The sequence below is a fragment of the Corylus avellana genome, chromosome ca10, assembly GCF_901000735.1.
Source record: "Corylus avellana chromosome ca10, CavTom2PMs-1.0".
In the NCBI taxonomy this organism is placed as follows: domain Eukaryota; kingdom Viridiplantae; phylum Streptophyta; class Magnoliopsida; order Fagales; family Betulaceae; genus Corylus; species Corylus avellana.
In genome coordinates this window covers 7,345,478-7,362,669 of record NC_081550.1, presented here as the reverse complement: position 1 = coordinate 7,362,669, position 17,192 = coordinate 7,345,478, and positions in this window count along the sequence as shown.

The window sequence follows — 17,192 nt, the reverse complement described above, 5'->3', positions numbered from 1 at the left end:
TAAGCCACTTCAACATTTTTTTTTTTTTTTTTTTGTTACATCACATTAAAATCATTATTATTTATTTTAGTAAAAAATAAATACTAAAAAATTAAATTTTATAAAAACTAAAAAAATAAGAAAAAGGGGAAGGGTGGCTCAGCCACCAACCCTGCATCGATCCCTAAGTTGGAAGGGGTGCAGCCATCAACCATCAAATGTGCAATTTATGGAGATGTGCAAGTCACCTTAACATTCTAATTAAGTAGCTAGCCGACGAATGTGAAAACTAGTATTTGGTTCACATAGGAAAATAATGATTTGCTCATCCTAACATGCAATTTATGCATGGAATCAGCTTTTGCATGGGAGACTTTGGAACACCCCACTCCAATGACACACAATATTGTCTGCTTTTAGCTCCCCGAAAACTAGATTTCTTAGGAGGTTATCCATCCTGGTTCTACTCTCGCAAAAGTATGTCTAACTGCGGAGTTCTGATGGGATCATGACCATCACGACTTTAAAATGCGTTGTTGTCATTAAGAATGTGAGTATACATATAAGCACATTCTCATCTCCATATCCAGGCGATGTGGGACGTCACAATAACCCCCTCTTTAGACCTAGCATTCCCGTTGGCGACCCTCATGGGATTAGCCCATTCTTGACGTCCCAACAAGTGCCCGCTATCGACCTTCATGGGCTTGTGCATGCTCTCCGGCCCCCATCTCATGCTGGGCAATGGCTTTGATACCATTTGAAACACTCCCTCTTAGGACCCAGCGTTCCCGCTGGCGACCCTTATGGGATTAGCCTATTTTTAGGTCCTAACAAGTGCCCGCTATCAGCCTTCATGGGCTTGTGCACGCTCCCCGACCCCCATCTCATGCTAGGCAATGGCTTTAGTACCATTTGAAACACCCCACCCCAATGACACACAATATTATCCGTTTTTGGCCCCCCCAAACCAAACTTCCCAGGAGATCAGTATCCATCCTGGTACTACTCTCGCAAAAGCATGCTTAACTGCGGAATTCTGATGAGATCATGATCATCAAGGCTTTAAAACGCGTTAAAACGCTTTGTTGTCATTAAGGGTGTGGTATACACGTACATAAGCATATCCTCATCTCCATACCCAGACAATGTGGGACGTCACAGACTTGCACATCGATATCTCAGCATCATCTGAAAAGAATCCTACTTTTGTGATTAAGCCATGTTCTTAATCAATAAGAAAAATCTCTAGTACCAACTTCGTCACAAGAAAAGACTTGGTTTTCTTGTTCCCACTCATGTCTAGCTATCATCATTCTGTAATTAATAATTAACAACTGCGGCACTGCAAGTTAGAGAGGGAATTGAAGGGTGCCATGAAGACTAAGAAGCCATGCCTCTTATTTGCTCTGCTTCTAATCCTGTCTTATTACACACCATGCTTCTTCATAGCTGCTGATATCCTTTCTCCAGGTCACTCTCTTTCTCTTTCAAAGAGAGAGACAATGTTACCCAAAACTCACATACTTTATTAGGCTTCGCATTTTTGAAACCAAGACCAAGTCTGAGCCTAAATCATGAGAGTGCAAACAAACAAGTCCTGGTCCTCATTTTTATTAATTAAGACTTTTGTAATTGGATGACTCAAATGGTAATGGCCTTCTTGGTGTTGGTGGTAATATTCTTATTGGGCTAAAGTTTGAATCTTTTTAAAGACAAACAATTCTTTGGAATCATGTTCGCTAATGAAGCTAGATTCTTACTCAATTCATTTCTTAGAGGGGTTCTCCATCATTGCAAAATATTAATAATAATAATAATAATAATAATAAAATGTACGTCCATATAATGGATGATTAGGGTACTGTAGGCCCAAAATTCCATTGTAGCTGGAGATGAATGTGACGTCGTATAAATTATGTATTGCATGATGCATGACTCATGACGCATCACATCTCTCCCTGGAATCTTATTCAAAAAGGGGATGGTGCCCAAGAATACATGTGATAATTGTGGGGGCAGGGAGCATCTCGTTCTTCCTTGCATACATGACTTTTGACGAGACCGCATCGCATCACATGCCATGATCATGATCATCTGGTTCTTTGCCAAACAGGAATTTCAATGACTAATCATCTACTGCTTCTAATCTCTCATGCCAGCCAGGTTGAATCATTGCGACTACTCTCTAATGTGCGGTCCAACTCGGAATCTGATTGCGACACATAGGCTAGACGCGCCAATTCCCCAAATTCACCTAAATTTGGAAGAAATTATATTAATTCTTGAAAACGAGTTAAAAAGAAAGGAGAGAATAATCCTCTGATATATATATATATATATATATATATATATATATATATATATATATATATATCCAATTACTTAGAAGAACTTGAGTTTTCAAAATGATGAATGATACAGGTCTAACTTGGGGTCAACTTTTTTCTTTTCTTTTTTTTTTTAATTTAAAAAAAAAAAACAAAATTGAAAATTAAAAAATTTTCTGAAGCAATAATTTTTATTTTGGTCCTTCTTTTATTTGATATTTTTTTTAAAAAAAAAAAATTATTTTTATTCATAATAATGACCATTTTTTTAAAAAAATGGTCATTATTATGAAGATCTTGTTGCTACAGTTCACATGCACCACATCCACACGTGCTCTCTCTCTATATATACAATCAGAATAATCAGCTCTCTCCATGCAGAGCTGGTTTTCTCCCATTTTTGTTTTCCAAGCCTGAGCTCATTGAAACAATTAAGGTTGCTGGCTCTAAAATGGCTCAACCAACGACTGCAGGCCCATGGTCATCCGAGCTCTGGGACTGCTTCTCTGACCTGCGTAGCTGTAAACTCCTTTTTCTTTAAGAGATTATATTAAAATTTCTTTTTTGTTTAATTTCCTCTTCTTTTTTTTCCTTTTTTTTATTCCATTTTGTGCTTAATTAACTCCTGTTAAGGTGGTTTCCTCTGGGATGCATTTTTGGTGTCCATGTATTACTTTCGGGCAGATCTCCGAGATTGTAGATAAAGGAGCATCCTGTGAGTAGAGCAGAAAGAATATATATATATAGTTTAAATATCAAGCAAATAAATTAATTAACATTTGAGTTTTGTTTTGTGGAAATTTTCAGCCTGTGGTGGAAACGCGGCCCTGTTTTTCCTGATAAGTCTTTTCACAAATTGTGGCTTCTGTTACTCGTGCTTTTATCGTCAAAAACTTCGAAAACAATATATGTTGGTGGAGACCCCCTGTTTGGATTGCTGTGTTCATCTTTTTTGCCTTCATTGTGCCTTGTGCCAAGAGTATCGTGAGCTCCAGCGCCGTGGGTTTGACGTGTCTCTTGGTAATTATATATATATATATATATATATATCAAAAAATACAGTTGAAACTAAATATATAATGTTTAATTTTATTTTATTTAATTCTAATTGGTTATACATATTAAATCATCATTTGTCTTAAAAGCTTAAGCTGATAAGAATTTGTAAAATTAATCACTTAACCATTACTTTAACCCTCCCCCTCACGTGTGGGCTCAACTCTCTTTTAATAGGCGAAGCCCAACACATGGAACATTTAATTTAAATGAGGGATGAATTGACGGAAGTTAAGGTTAATTTGATCCGAGGATCTTTGGTTCTGATGCCATATTAAATCACCACTTGTCCCAAAAGTTTAAGCTGATAGGAAGAGGTAAATTTAAACACTTAACTATTACTTTAAAAATATATCAATTAATGGTTGGTTGGTTTTGGTTGTTGGATATGGTTAGGATGGCATGGGAACGCGCATATGCACAATCAACGAGTACTGGCAATGGCTCCAGCTGTGGAAGGAGGGATGAAGCGGTGATGCTGATCATTTGCATGCGTGCATGGGGAGTGTTATTTAGTTGGAATAATATTATAATATTTAACGTTGTATCTTCTTGGGTTTGCTTTGCTGGCCTCTCTTGTGTCTCCTTCGGTACTTTGGCTTTGTACGTAATTAAAATAAAAAACCTAGCTATGTCGTGTGCTAGCTTGTAATATTAATGTTGTAATAATTTATGTGCTTGTGTAATCTGTTTGAATTAATAAGCGATCAAATATTTGATCTTTTACTATGGTCTTCGATCTTCCCTTTAAGAAAGAAAGCAATTGACGGCTTTTGGATCTTCAAATTAGTGTCCCACCGCTGAGGGCTAATTGTTTGCTTCCCGTTGGCGTGGCGTAATCTCGTCCATCGGAGAAGGCCAGTTCGAATTGGGCCATAATCTTGAGCCGAAATGTCAAAGAAAAAGGACCATATATGGTCTCCATTGCTTAGCCTACACTATCATGGAGGGCTGATGGTTTAATCTACATTTTATTTTTCTTCTTGGTCCCTTCCCTAACCGTAAATAAGTCTCATTATAAGGTTGGTCGGTGATGCAGCGTGACATAGTCGGTTGTAAATTAAAGATGGTGAACACAAGATTCACAACTTTTCTCCAAATCAATAATTCAACCAAAAAATTGACACAAAATAAAAGAAAACTAGTAATTCTTATTAGAAAACTAATAAAATATTCAAAAGCTTCCCTTTTGGTCATTCGTAACAAGTATTTGTAGCAAACAAACTCTTAAACCTAAGAGAAAAATGAAACAAGTCAGTTTAACAAAAATTGGTGTAGCTAATTCATAAGAGATCACTTACTCATTTTAACAAGTCTGAGATAAGATGAAGAAAACTAAAACTTCCTCCCTCGTTTGTAGGTGACATTGAGCAAGATAGCAAATGAGCAATTCTAGAAGTCATTTTGAGTATATTTTAAGAGCTTATTTCATGTTTTACTTTTGTATGATGTTTGCTTACGTAGTTGCTACCCTTTCCACCTGTGAAACATTTGTTTGTTTCACAATTTAGCAAGTACAAGATTGAGTTGGAGCTTGGGATCATGTGGAGTGAGATTGTAAGGAGTCATTGTATTTTAGCATTTATGAACTTCACACTACAAGAATGTTGCTCATTAACGTCCATATTATTAACAGTGAGCCCAATGTTGCCGCTAATGAGAGGTCATTAGCTGCAACGCCACTATTTTATTCACCTTGATACGTGTTTAGGTTTGTTTCCCCAATTAATTATAAGTTAATTAATTTCAGAAGTACTGCTAATTGATAACTCTCCTCGTTAATTATTCTAATTAACTAATCTGGGGCATTGCAGTGATGGAGGTGAGGAGGAGATTGTACATGAGATTGTAATTGAGGGAGTTAATATTGTTGATAGTACAAGGATGAAGGTTGATCAGGAGAAAATTATTCTAGAGTGAAGAGAAGTTAAGCTCGGAGAGAAATACAATTCAAAGGCGAAGAAGGTGGTTAAACAAGACTGCATAGGCATTTTGAACAGCTCCAACAACTTAGAGAAGCTTCAATATTTTGTTGTTAATTAACCACTTATAGAAGCTCTTGAAGTAGGTATAGCTAAATGGAGGCCAAGCTTATAAGTAGGACAATTTTTGGACAAGCCATTACCTTTTTTCCTTGTAAATTAAGAAAACATGCAGTAGATGTCATAAGGATGAGGAATCTTGACATGCCTTAATGGCGAAGGTTTTTTTGTTTTTCTTTTTTTTTTTTTAAGCAACTAAGAAAAGGGTATAAGGAAATTGGCCGGAGGCAAAAATATGGCGTATCGCAAATAAGCCTTCAATTCTTTGGAAGTGACAACTTGGAATGACTTTAGTGAGCATTATGTTTTTAGGAAGTAGCAAAGAGTCAAGTCCAATACAGATATCTACAAAACAAGTGGGTACAATGAATTATATCCATTCTGATCTACGAGATCCCTCTCAAGTTCCATCAAAGAGTGGTATTTGATATTTTGTAACGTTTATTAATGTTATTCAAGAAAACTCTGAGTGTACTTTCTGAAAAATAAAAGTGATTTTACTTTCTCAAGTTCCATCAAAATCGAAAGAAAATTAAGTGACTCAAAATAGTCACATAGCATGGAATTTTGTGGTGGTGATTTTAACAAATTATGCAAGATTAATGAAAGCATCACCAGACACCGTATAGTTAATCGATATTAAGCACTAAGCAGATTCCTTTTCATTTTTCTGAGGGTTTTTTTACCCACTAAGCAGATTCTTTTGCATTCTTCTTGGACCAATAATTAATAAAACCAAGGTCAAGATGAATTCACAACAAATAGATTGGACACCACCCAAACAAATAGCCATCCAAGCTATCCCATCGACCTCCGTGGTTGATGAAAGGAGCAACAAATTCGAATTCACTCTGGTTTTATTTGTTGTTTTCCATGTCAATTAATCTTTCTTGTTCTTTTCATTTTCTTTTTTTTTGTTAATTTGTTTGTTGTTTTCTAGTTGGTGGATCTGGTGGGCCCAAAATTCCATTTTCAGTGGCAGCAGCGGCAGGGACCAGCTGGGAGATGAACATATTGCCAAACACAAGTTACACGAACACGACATGCATGCATTATATTGGACCACCTGGGAGATGTTAATTTCTCACCTTACGTTTGCATTGTGGGGGCAAAAAAGCCTAATTCACCACAAAAGCATTCTACAAGAGCCAAACTTAATTATAAATATACATGCAATCTGAATAATCAGCTCTCTCCACTCTCTGGTTTAATTTTCTCCCATTTAAGTGCAAATTACCTGAGCTCGTTGAGACAAGGTTGCTGGCTCTGAAATGGCTCAACCCAAGAGTGAAGAAGGCCCTTCGTCAACCGGCCTCTTTGACTCCTTCTCTGAGTACATATGCAGAAAAGAAAATCCTTGTGTACATATGGTGATTGAAATATTTGGGGTTTAAAACTAATTAATATATGCTCATGTCGGTGTCCATGTGTTACTTTTGGGCAGGTCTCTGAGATTGTAGATTGAGGATCAACTTGTAAGTAGAACAGAAAGAATATATTATACAGACAATATCTAAACTTTGTTAAGAGTATTAGTTAAATGAATAAATTCTATAAACTCTTTTAGTAAAAATTGTGATTTAACATGATATCAAAGTTAAAAATTCTAGGTTTGAACTCTGACTTCGCCAATTCACATGATTTAGTAGACTGTTATATGATTATCATGCAAGAAAAATTAGCCTTTGGTTATTTTTACAAGTACTAATCTAATGGTTAATTTTTACTATCATATAACCGAGTTGTATGATAATCGTATCTATAGCAGTATATAAAGAACTTGTTGGGATTGCGTTAGGAAACTTAAAAGTACTTTTAGCACTTAAAAAATTGTGTCAAATAAAAAGTGGCTTTGTTTAGTAAAAACTTCAATTTACTCTAAAAAAAATCAAAATGCACTTTAAAAAAAAAATAAAAATAAAAATAAAAGCTTAAAAAAAGGTTTTTTTTTTTAAAAAAAAAAAAAAAAAAAAAAAAAAAAAAACTTTAAAAGCTTTATTTTTCAACATAATCCTATTCTAAATAGCTTTACTCATGCAAATAAATAATGAGGTGCATGTCTATTTGTGAAAAAATTTAGTGTGCGGCGCAAACGCGGCCCTGTTTTACTTGATCAGTGCTTTCACTGGTTGTGGTTTCTGTTACTTGTGCTATTATTGATCTAAACTGCGAAGACAATATATGTTGAAGGAGAGCCCATGTTGGGATTGCTGTGTTCATTTTTTCTGCCTTCATTGTGCCTTGTGCCAAGAGTATCGTGAGCTTAAAAACCGTGGTTTAATTTTGACGTGTCTGTTGGTAATATTTACCTCCCTCTCTCTCTATATATATCAATTGAAACTAAATGTTTAGTTTAATGGGTTATGAATGAACGATTGGTTTTGTTTTATATATATATATATATGAATAGGATGGCATGGGAACATACACATGCAGAATCAAGGAGTGGCGATGGCTCCAGTTGTGGAAGGAGCAATGAAGCCGCAGAGTGGTGTTGTGTAGTGGGAGGATCTGAATAAAAGCAAAATATGCATGCATGCATGGGGAGTGTTAATGTCGTGCTGCTACCTTATTCATTTATTTATAATGTTGAATAATAGCAACCTCTTTTGTGTCCCATTGTCTTCGGCTTTGTATTTCACTCGGAAAAAATAAAAATAAAAAACTATGTTGTCTGCTGGCTTATAATGCAGAATATATAAGTAGTAAGCCGTATGCTATAGCTTGTAATACTGTTGGAACTAATAAGTGATCAAATATTTGATCTTTTACTTTTTGTCTTCTTCCTTTTTCTTTATAAAAGCAATTGATCAGGCCTTTGGATTTTCAAAGTATATACCCTATTGTTGGGGGCCAATTTTTTTTTTTGGACCTCCTGTTAGAGAAGGTCAATTCGAATTGGACTACAATTTTGGGCCAAAATGTCAACGAAAAAGGCTTATATGGTTTCCACCGCTCAGCCTACACTTTATCATTGAGAATTGATAGTCTAAACTACATTTTATAATGGAGGGCTAATGGGTCATCCTATATTTTAACATGGATGGTCGATGGCCCAACCTACACTTTATTGGATCGATAATTCTAGGGCTATAAACGAACAAAGCTACCCGTGAAACCGTTCGGGCTCGACCCGATAAAGCTCGGCCCGTGCGCGACTCAGTTATTAAATGAGCCGCTCATGGATACGAAACTAAACTCGATTATTAAACGATATATACTCGTATAAAACCCAACTCGCTCATTTAAAGCTTGCGAACATACTCGTATAAGGGCTCGACTCACTTATTAGTGCGGCTCGTATATATATAATAAAAGTAACTTATATGGTATATTACTTATTATTTATTAAGTAACAAATTAACAATAGTCAATGTATATTAATTATTAAGTATTTCTCAAAAAAATTCTTAAGTAACAATAATTAATTTGTATACAATATATAATTATATCTATGATTATAAGTATCTATATAATATATAATTGAATGATAAAAGTTAATCATATAGTTATATCTTAAATGACCTAACCACTGAGTATCTTAAATGATCAAATAATTAATGATAGTTGAAACTTGAATAGACAATTTGAATTATTAATCATATGATTAAATGAAAATCATGATACTTAATCATATATTAATATAATCATATCGATTCATATAATTCATATCATATATAATGACAATGTGGTTAGAATAATCCCAAATGAAATGATTAGCATTATAGACAATAACAAATTAACAATGCATGTAATGTCCTATTACTCCTATAGTCACAAATTAAGTATTCACATTGTAGTTAGAAATTTGGAATTGATAGCATGAGATGATATTGTTGATAAGTTAATGATAACTTAAGAAACAAAAAAAATGATGATATTATTAATATGAATCGTATGATCAATCATTACATAAGGTTTATGAATACAAAATAAAACAAAATCTTTCACTTAACACTTAACGCAATCAAATCAATCATCACATAAGGTTCAATGCTAATATTTCTTTGGAGCTTTGAAAGTATTTATGTTCCTTTTATGTAGGGGTGAAAAGGCAGGCGGCCTGCTAACCGCTAACCGCTAGCCTCCTTTTATAATAATAATAATAATAAATTTATACTTATAACATGATCAATTGATCATTAAATCACAATTTTGTTTTTGAAGAGTTCAATCACAATTTAAGTATTAATGTATTATCACTATAATTTATATGATTATATCACATGATCAATTGATGATTATATAATAACAAATTATACACATATAATACGGCATAAGTCATAAGTATACAAATCCATACTAATACAACAATTAAGTACTATAGACTTAGTTCCAATTTTAATATATGTTAAGTAAGTAATTAACATTGAATTAAACAATGTGTTAGTTATAACCACAATTGAAGTATTAATATATTATCATTATAATTTATATGATTATATCACATGATCAATTGATGATAAATTATATGATTATATAATAACAAATTATACATATATAATATGATATAAATCATATGTATACAAATTCATATTATTACAATAATTAAGTACCTAGAGACTTAGTTCGAATGTATTTTATAAACTTATTAGTCCATATATGTTATAAATTATAATTATACATATAAGCATATTGAATAATATAAATGTATAAAATCAATACTTAATCATATGATTCAATGGAAGTTCCATATTTTTTCTAAAAATCATATGATTCAATGACAATTCAAATACTTAATAAAGTTAATCATATTATTCATGTACAATGATAACGTGATTCGTAAAATATCAAATTAAGTAATTGACATTGGATTAAACAATGTATTACTCATAACCACAATTAAAGTATTAATGTATTCTCATTATAATATATATGATTATATCACACGGTCAATTGATCATTAAATCATATGATTATAGTATAACTTGTATTCTTAACTTAGATTTATATTTTAAGGACTTTTTTTTTTTTTTTTAAGCATGCAAATTACTATAAAATTGGGGTCAAATTGCATTTTATTGTATTGCATTGTAATCTTAAAACATTATGGGTATTAATGTCATTTACTTAAAATAAGGGGAAAACCTTATCCAGAGACTAGAGCCACTCAAGCTGTCTCCCACTCCCTTTTTCTTTATTTATTTTTCCTCTTTTTTCTGCCTTTCTCCCCAAACTCATGCAGCTACTCAGTCTGCTCCCTTTCTCCTCCCTTTTCCCCACGCGTCCCACCTGGCCACCCACTTCAATATTTTTCTATTTCTTTCCTCTTTTATGTCCCCTCTTTCTTTTCTTTTTTCTTTCTTTCTTTCTTATCTCCCCCTCCTTCCCCTTCACACGCCTCAGTGCCTCACTCCTTACCTCCCTCTCTTGTTTATTTATGTGCTTGATGATTTTCTTGGTGGATTTTGTATGGATTTTTGACAATTATTTTGGTAGGTTTTGTTGCACACCCACGGTGAAAGAAAGAGAAAGAAGAGAAGTGGTAGTGGGTAAAGATTCATAAAAAAAAAATTGATTTTTCTTTTTGTAATGTTTATTTATGTGGTTTATGATTTTCTTGGTGAGTTTTGTGTAGAGCATTTCTTCTACAAGCTGTAACGGGCGGGCAAGCCGAGTACCCGATAAGGGGCTCGGCTCGTCTATGAACTAAAAAAGTCGGGGGGGGGGAAATATTATTCCATCTTACACAACGTGATACAGACGTCACAGGGTAATCGGTCAATATCCTCTTGTGTCAATGTTGTTGAACATAGACCCCTGAAAAATGCAGACATCTCAACAAGAGGTATAACCACGTTGCCTGGAAGTGATCCACGCAATGCAATAGGTAGAAGCTGTTGCATCAGTACGTGACTATCATGACTCTTGAACCCGATATCGTACGGTCCTTCAGTCGTACACCCCCAAATGCACCCGATTAAGTGTTGAAGGTAGACATCTATATCACGTTACTAAGTCCACCAACGCACTTCAAGTTGTACAGGTGTACAGTTGCACTCAATTTGCTATGTTTGGTCCCGATATGAAGTGGTTTTTCCGCCTTTTTAAGAAGGTCGTAATACTTTAGTGCGTCACCTTCAACGGCTTCTTGGTTCACAATTTCTTCACCCCCTTACACCACGACCTAAGGCTCACAATTGTCTTCCCTGACTTCGAGCATGCCAAATAAATCACGCAACATTGCATGCATGTCTCCACCCTGATTTGCGCTTGCACCCACATTTGCGGTCGAGCTATTCAAATTAGAGCTTGTACCAAGACCCTGTACATGTTTTTCACCGTGATAGTACCAGTGTGTGTATTCCAGCATTATTCCTTTTACCCCCTGTCAAGTGGTCGAATACGAAACCTAGTAGGTGGCACTTGTTATTTCGACAAATCTTACAAGGGCAATAAATGAATCCATCAGGGGTTCTACAGTTACTAATTGCAAACTCCACGAATAATTGACACCCGTCTCTGTATTCTCTCGTACCCCTAGACTTTGTCTGTAATGCTCCACCTCAATGACACACAATATTGTCCGCTTTTGACTCTCCCAAATCAGACTTCCCAGGAGGTCACCCATCTTGGTACTACTCCAGTAGAAGCACGCTTAACTGCAGAGTTTTGATGGGATCACGACTATCACAGCTTTAAAACGCGTTATTGTCATTAAGGGTGTAGTATACATTTAAACACATCCCCATCTCCATACCCAGGCGATGTGGGACATCACAATCACTCCCTCTTAGGACCCAACATCCCCGCTGGGGACTCTCATGGGATTAGCCCATTCTTGGCGTCTGTCCTAGCGAGTGCCCGCTAGCGACCTTCATGGACCTGTACACGCTGCCCCCATCTCAGGCTGAGCAATGGTTCTGATACTATTTGTAGCACCTCACCTCAATGACACACAATATTGTTCGCTTTTGGCTCCCCCAAACCAAACTTCCCAGGAAGTCACCCATCATCGTACTACTTCAGCAGAAGCACGCTTAACTGCAGAGTTCTGATGGGATCATGACCATCAGGCATTTAAAACGCGTTGTTGTCATTAAGGGTGTAGTATACATTTAAACACATCCCCATCTCCATACCCAGGCGATGTGGGACGTCACATTGTCATCCAACTCTTGTCCATTTTTTCTCTACGTACATTAGGAACAAATATATAAGACTTAAAAAATATAAACCTAATTCCAAGCTTATGCATATATATAAACCTAATTTCAACCACATAAAAAAAAAATGGGAAACTTAACTTACCCCCTCCTAAACTTTCACATTTTTTGTAGACACCCCCCATTGTTCAAAAACTCACACTTTGATGTATCAAATTTTTATTTTCTTTCACTTTGCCCATTCCGTTAGGATTTTGCAGTTAAATCAAACGGTCAAATGAGTAAAAGTCCTTTATACCCCTAATTTTTTTTAAAAAAATTTAAATTTACCCTTATTTATAAATAAAAAATTATTATTATAATTATTATATTAAAAAAATTTAAAAAATAAAAATAAAAAAGCGAACCCCCACCGGGGGTCACTTTGTGAGCCGCGTGACCCCCCGGTGGGTCTTGTGACCCTCCGTAGGGTCACAATTGACCCACTAGAGGTCACTTTGGGTGTCACCAACGGGATTGGCTCACACCTTCAACCAAATTGTATCACGCAATCCAATTTTTTTGTGGGTCACACAGCCATTGAAGAAATTGTTTGCCAAGTCCAAATATTGTAAATTCACGCAGTTTTTCAAGTCCTCTATGATTGGACTGTGCAAGAGGTTGAACCCCAAGGAGAGCCTTTCCAGCGATTGGAGCTGGCATATGGAATCCAAAGGAATAGTCCCTGTCAAGTTTTTGTTCAAAAGCTCGATTTCTATGACCAAATTGTCTAAGTTGCAGGTGATTTCGGTGAAACTGTACGGATTGGAGGAGGATTCCTATGAACTGAAAGCGTCGGTGGTTGAGCCCTAAAGCGCAGATTTGAGTTTCGTGATGATTTGGAGCTCGTTAGATATTACACCGGAGAGAAGGGAGAGGAAGAAGCAGAGGCTGGGAAGTGTGTGGCGGCGACATGGTGACCCACCGTCACTACTTCTTTTTTTAAAAAATATGATATGACCTTGGTAATCAGCAATATGGGTGGGTTAGATTCATGATAAACCCACGGGTCAAGATTTTAAAATATATATATATATTTTAATAAAAATAAGGGCAAGATTGAAATTTTACACCCCTCTATTAGGATTTTACAGAAAATCCTAACGGAAGGGGCAAAGTGAAAGAAAATGAAAGTTTGATACATCAAAGTTAGAGTTTTTAAACAATGGAGGGGTGTTTGAAAAAAGCGCGAAAGTTTGAGGAGAGTAAATCAAGTTTTCCCTAAAAAAATAAACCTATATATATATTTTATGAGAAAATGTAACTCTCAGTTAATTAACAAATATAATAAATATTCATGGATATATATATATATGCATTTGTTATATATGGGGACCAAAATAAAAGAAAACTAAATTAGTTATTAATAAGGGAAATCATATACAAAATCCTTAGGTCGACGCACATTTTTTAAAAACTCCCTAAGTATTTTTTTTTGAAAATTTAGTTCCTGGGTAACTCGAAACTACAAAAAAAACTCCCTACCGTCAATTTTTGTTAACTACCGTTAGTCCACTCAAAACTCACAGTTTTATCTTCTTAAAATATTAATTTTTTATTAATTTCATTTTAAAAATTAAATCTTTAAAAAAAAAAAAAAAAAAAAAATTTGGCATGGCTAGGTGGCAACGCCACCTCTCTGCCACCTTCAGCCCTTGGCAGGAGCTGAACCGATTGCGGCTTTAAGTGCCACCCCAGGTGGTTTGGGGTGGTGTTTCGGGCCAATTCTGCCACCCATGGTGGGAGCCAGCCACCTCGCGGGTGGAAAGGGGTGGCCTCCCCAAAAAATTCAACCATCATCCTCACCACTACTAAAAGAAGTGGTATCTTGCATCAGCCTTCCCACCTTCATTTCCTTTCCTCCCTGTAAAGTGCGTTCAAACAACCACCCAATCTCTCTCTCTCTCTCTCTGTGATTTTGATGATTTTGTTTGAACAATCAAATCGGGATTTTGTATGATAAGTGGGTTTGTTTATATAGAAAGCTTCGACAGAAGCTAGGCCAGCCAATTCAACCCTTTATTCAGTTCTGTGAATCACACTGTTCTTCAGCTTCAAGGTTTGTCCTATAAGCTGCATAAATTTTTATTCATCTTCGTTCCTCCACCAATTATCTCCACGTTGGATGAAGAATCAGACAAACACCACAAGATCTCTCGCTTCTTGATCGCCACGCTTACACTTCTCGCCACCCCTGGCCACCCTTCAAATTTTATTTTTTTTTTTTAAGATTTAATTTTTTAAAATTAAATTAATAAAAAATTAATATTTTAATAAGATAAAACGGTGAGTTTTGAGTGGACTAACAGCAGTTAACAAAAATTGACGGTAGGAAGTTTTTTTGTAGTTTCGAGTTACTCAGGGACTAAATTTTCAAAAAAAAAAAATAATCCAGAAAATTTTTAAAAAAAAGCGCGTCGACCTAAGAATTTTGTATATGATTTCCCTATTAATAAATATATCAAGTATTCTTGGGCACTGATCTCACGCGTGCAAGAACTAATTCGAGCGAATTAGAAAAAAAAAAAAAAAAAAAAGAACTAATTCGAGCGTAATACAATATTTATCTGAAGTTAGCTACCACCATTACAATTCTTGTTGATATTCAAACCTAAAATTGATGAGCATGTTACAAATCTCATGAATTCTCCCAGAGGGCCCCATGCTCACTGTTAATAAGACGGCTGCCTTAAGGATGTTATGATGTCTATCTATTAGAATGAAACCTATAGCTAGCTAATATTAGAAATAATTTTTATTTATTTATTTATTTCTATTCCATGCGGGAAAAGGAAAAAGGAATGATAAGACTAGATCTTGTTCTAACCTTGAATCCATAAAGAAGATAAGGAGAAAATTAAGTCTCATATATATCATAAACTTTTATTCTCTTAAAACTTAATAATTAATTTCGTTTTGCATATGGAGCACCAATTTATAGAACAAACAAATTAACAAAGTACTAATATTCTTAAACAAATCAATTCCTTATTTTAATACATTATCATAAAAGGATTATATTTTGACAAGGAAAGCCTTAAAACCAATTAAACGTACCTCAGGAAATAAAAGCATAATAATTTAAAAATCATAAGAAAATAAAAGCATAATAATTTATAAAAAAATAAAAAATAAATCCGGTGGTAGAGTGATCAACATTGTTATTTCCTCTTTGCAGCAACCTTCCACTGTTTTGGATTGGCAAATAAATAGCTTAATTTCGGATGTTATTTCTCTTATTCCTTCCTCCTCTCACTGGGAGGCAAGGAAAGTTACCAGAAGTGCAAACTTCTGCGCCCATTACGTGGCATATTGGGCCGCGGCTAGAGTTTTCTCTGGCTGCATTCCCACTTTTTTTACTCCCTTTTCTCCCCCCATTTCCATCCCCATCTGTAGTGGAAAAGATCCACCTCCCACCCTCCCCTCCTTGTGAGGGATGTGTTTTTGTTGTGTTTGTTACCAAAAAAAAAACATATGCACCCAAAAATGTAGGACCTGAGCTTGGTTAGTCGGCTGTCTACCTATCGCTTTGGAAAAAATGATATATACTTTGGCCTGCCCATCTCACTTTGGAAAAAATAGGATACCTTTTTTTTTTTGGGGAAGGGAAGAAGATGCGAACTAGTGACTTTCGCTTCATAAGGCATGGTCTCCAGTCGATTGAGCTATCCCTTAAAAATTGGACACTTCTATATTTCTATTGATGATTAAATGTCTGCGTAGGATTTAATATGGGTGCCTTAAAGAAATTATAGGAGATTTTTTTATAGCTTCTTTAACGGGTTAGATTTAATTTTACGTACTCTCTCTTTTTCATAGAATCTTAGAATTAAATCTGAACTATTAAAAAATTAAAGAAAATCTCTCGTAACTTTTTTAAAAACTCTTGAGCCAAATCTGTCTAATAATATACATCAATTATTTGAAATAGAGAGGATCATGATATGCATTTGTTATATATGGGGATAGTACCAAAGTGTGTATTTTTAACATTTACCTAATCTAATTAATCTTGAAAAACCAAAAAATAATAATAATAATAATAATACTCAATCCAAATTTAAATGCATTTTTGGTGGAGACCCTAAACAAAATAATTTTAACTAAGTTATTTTAAAAGGTTTTTCTATAACATCTACCTAGGTTCGTTATGGGGACCCTAAATACAATAAATTGAGGTTAGTTTTTGAACATTTACACAATACGAACTTTAAAGCCAAAACACAATTAAATCTAATTTGAAACAAGAACCTAGCTAGCATTATATATTCATTTTGCATGCATGTTCATATACAACAATAATTAATAGATGTAAAACATATAAACATATAAATACATTTAAGGGTTAAATACTAAATTAGTCCCTAGGGTTTCACAACTTTATTTTTTCCCCCCTGGGTTTTCATTTTTATCACAGGAGGTCCCTGTGGTTTTGATAAGTGACCAAATTAGTCCATCCGTTAGTTGACCGTTAGTTGACCGTTAGTTGACCGTTAAACTGACACGTGGACCAATAAGATGTCGACACGTGGCACATATATTAATTTTTTTTTAATTAAAAAAAATGTTTTTTTTTAAAAAAAAAATTAAAAAAAATATATTAAAAAAAAAAAAAAAAAGAAAAAAGAAAAATCGGAAAA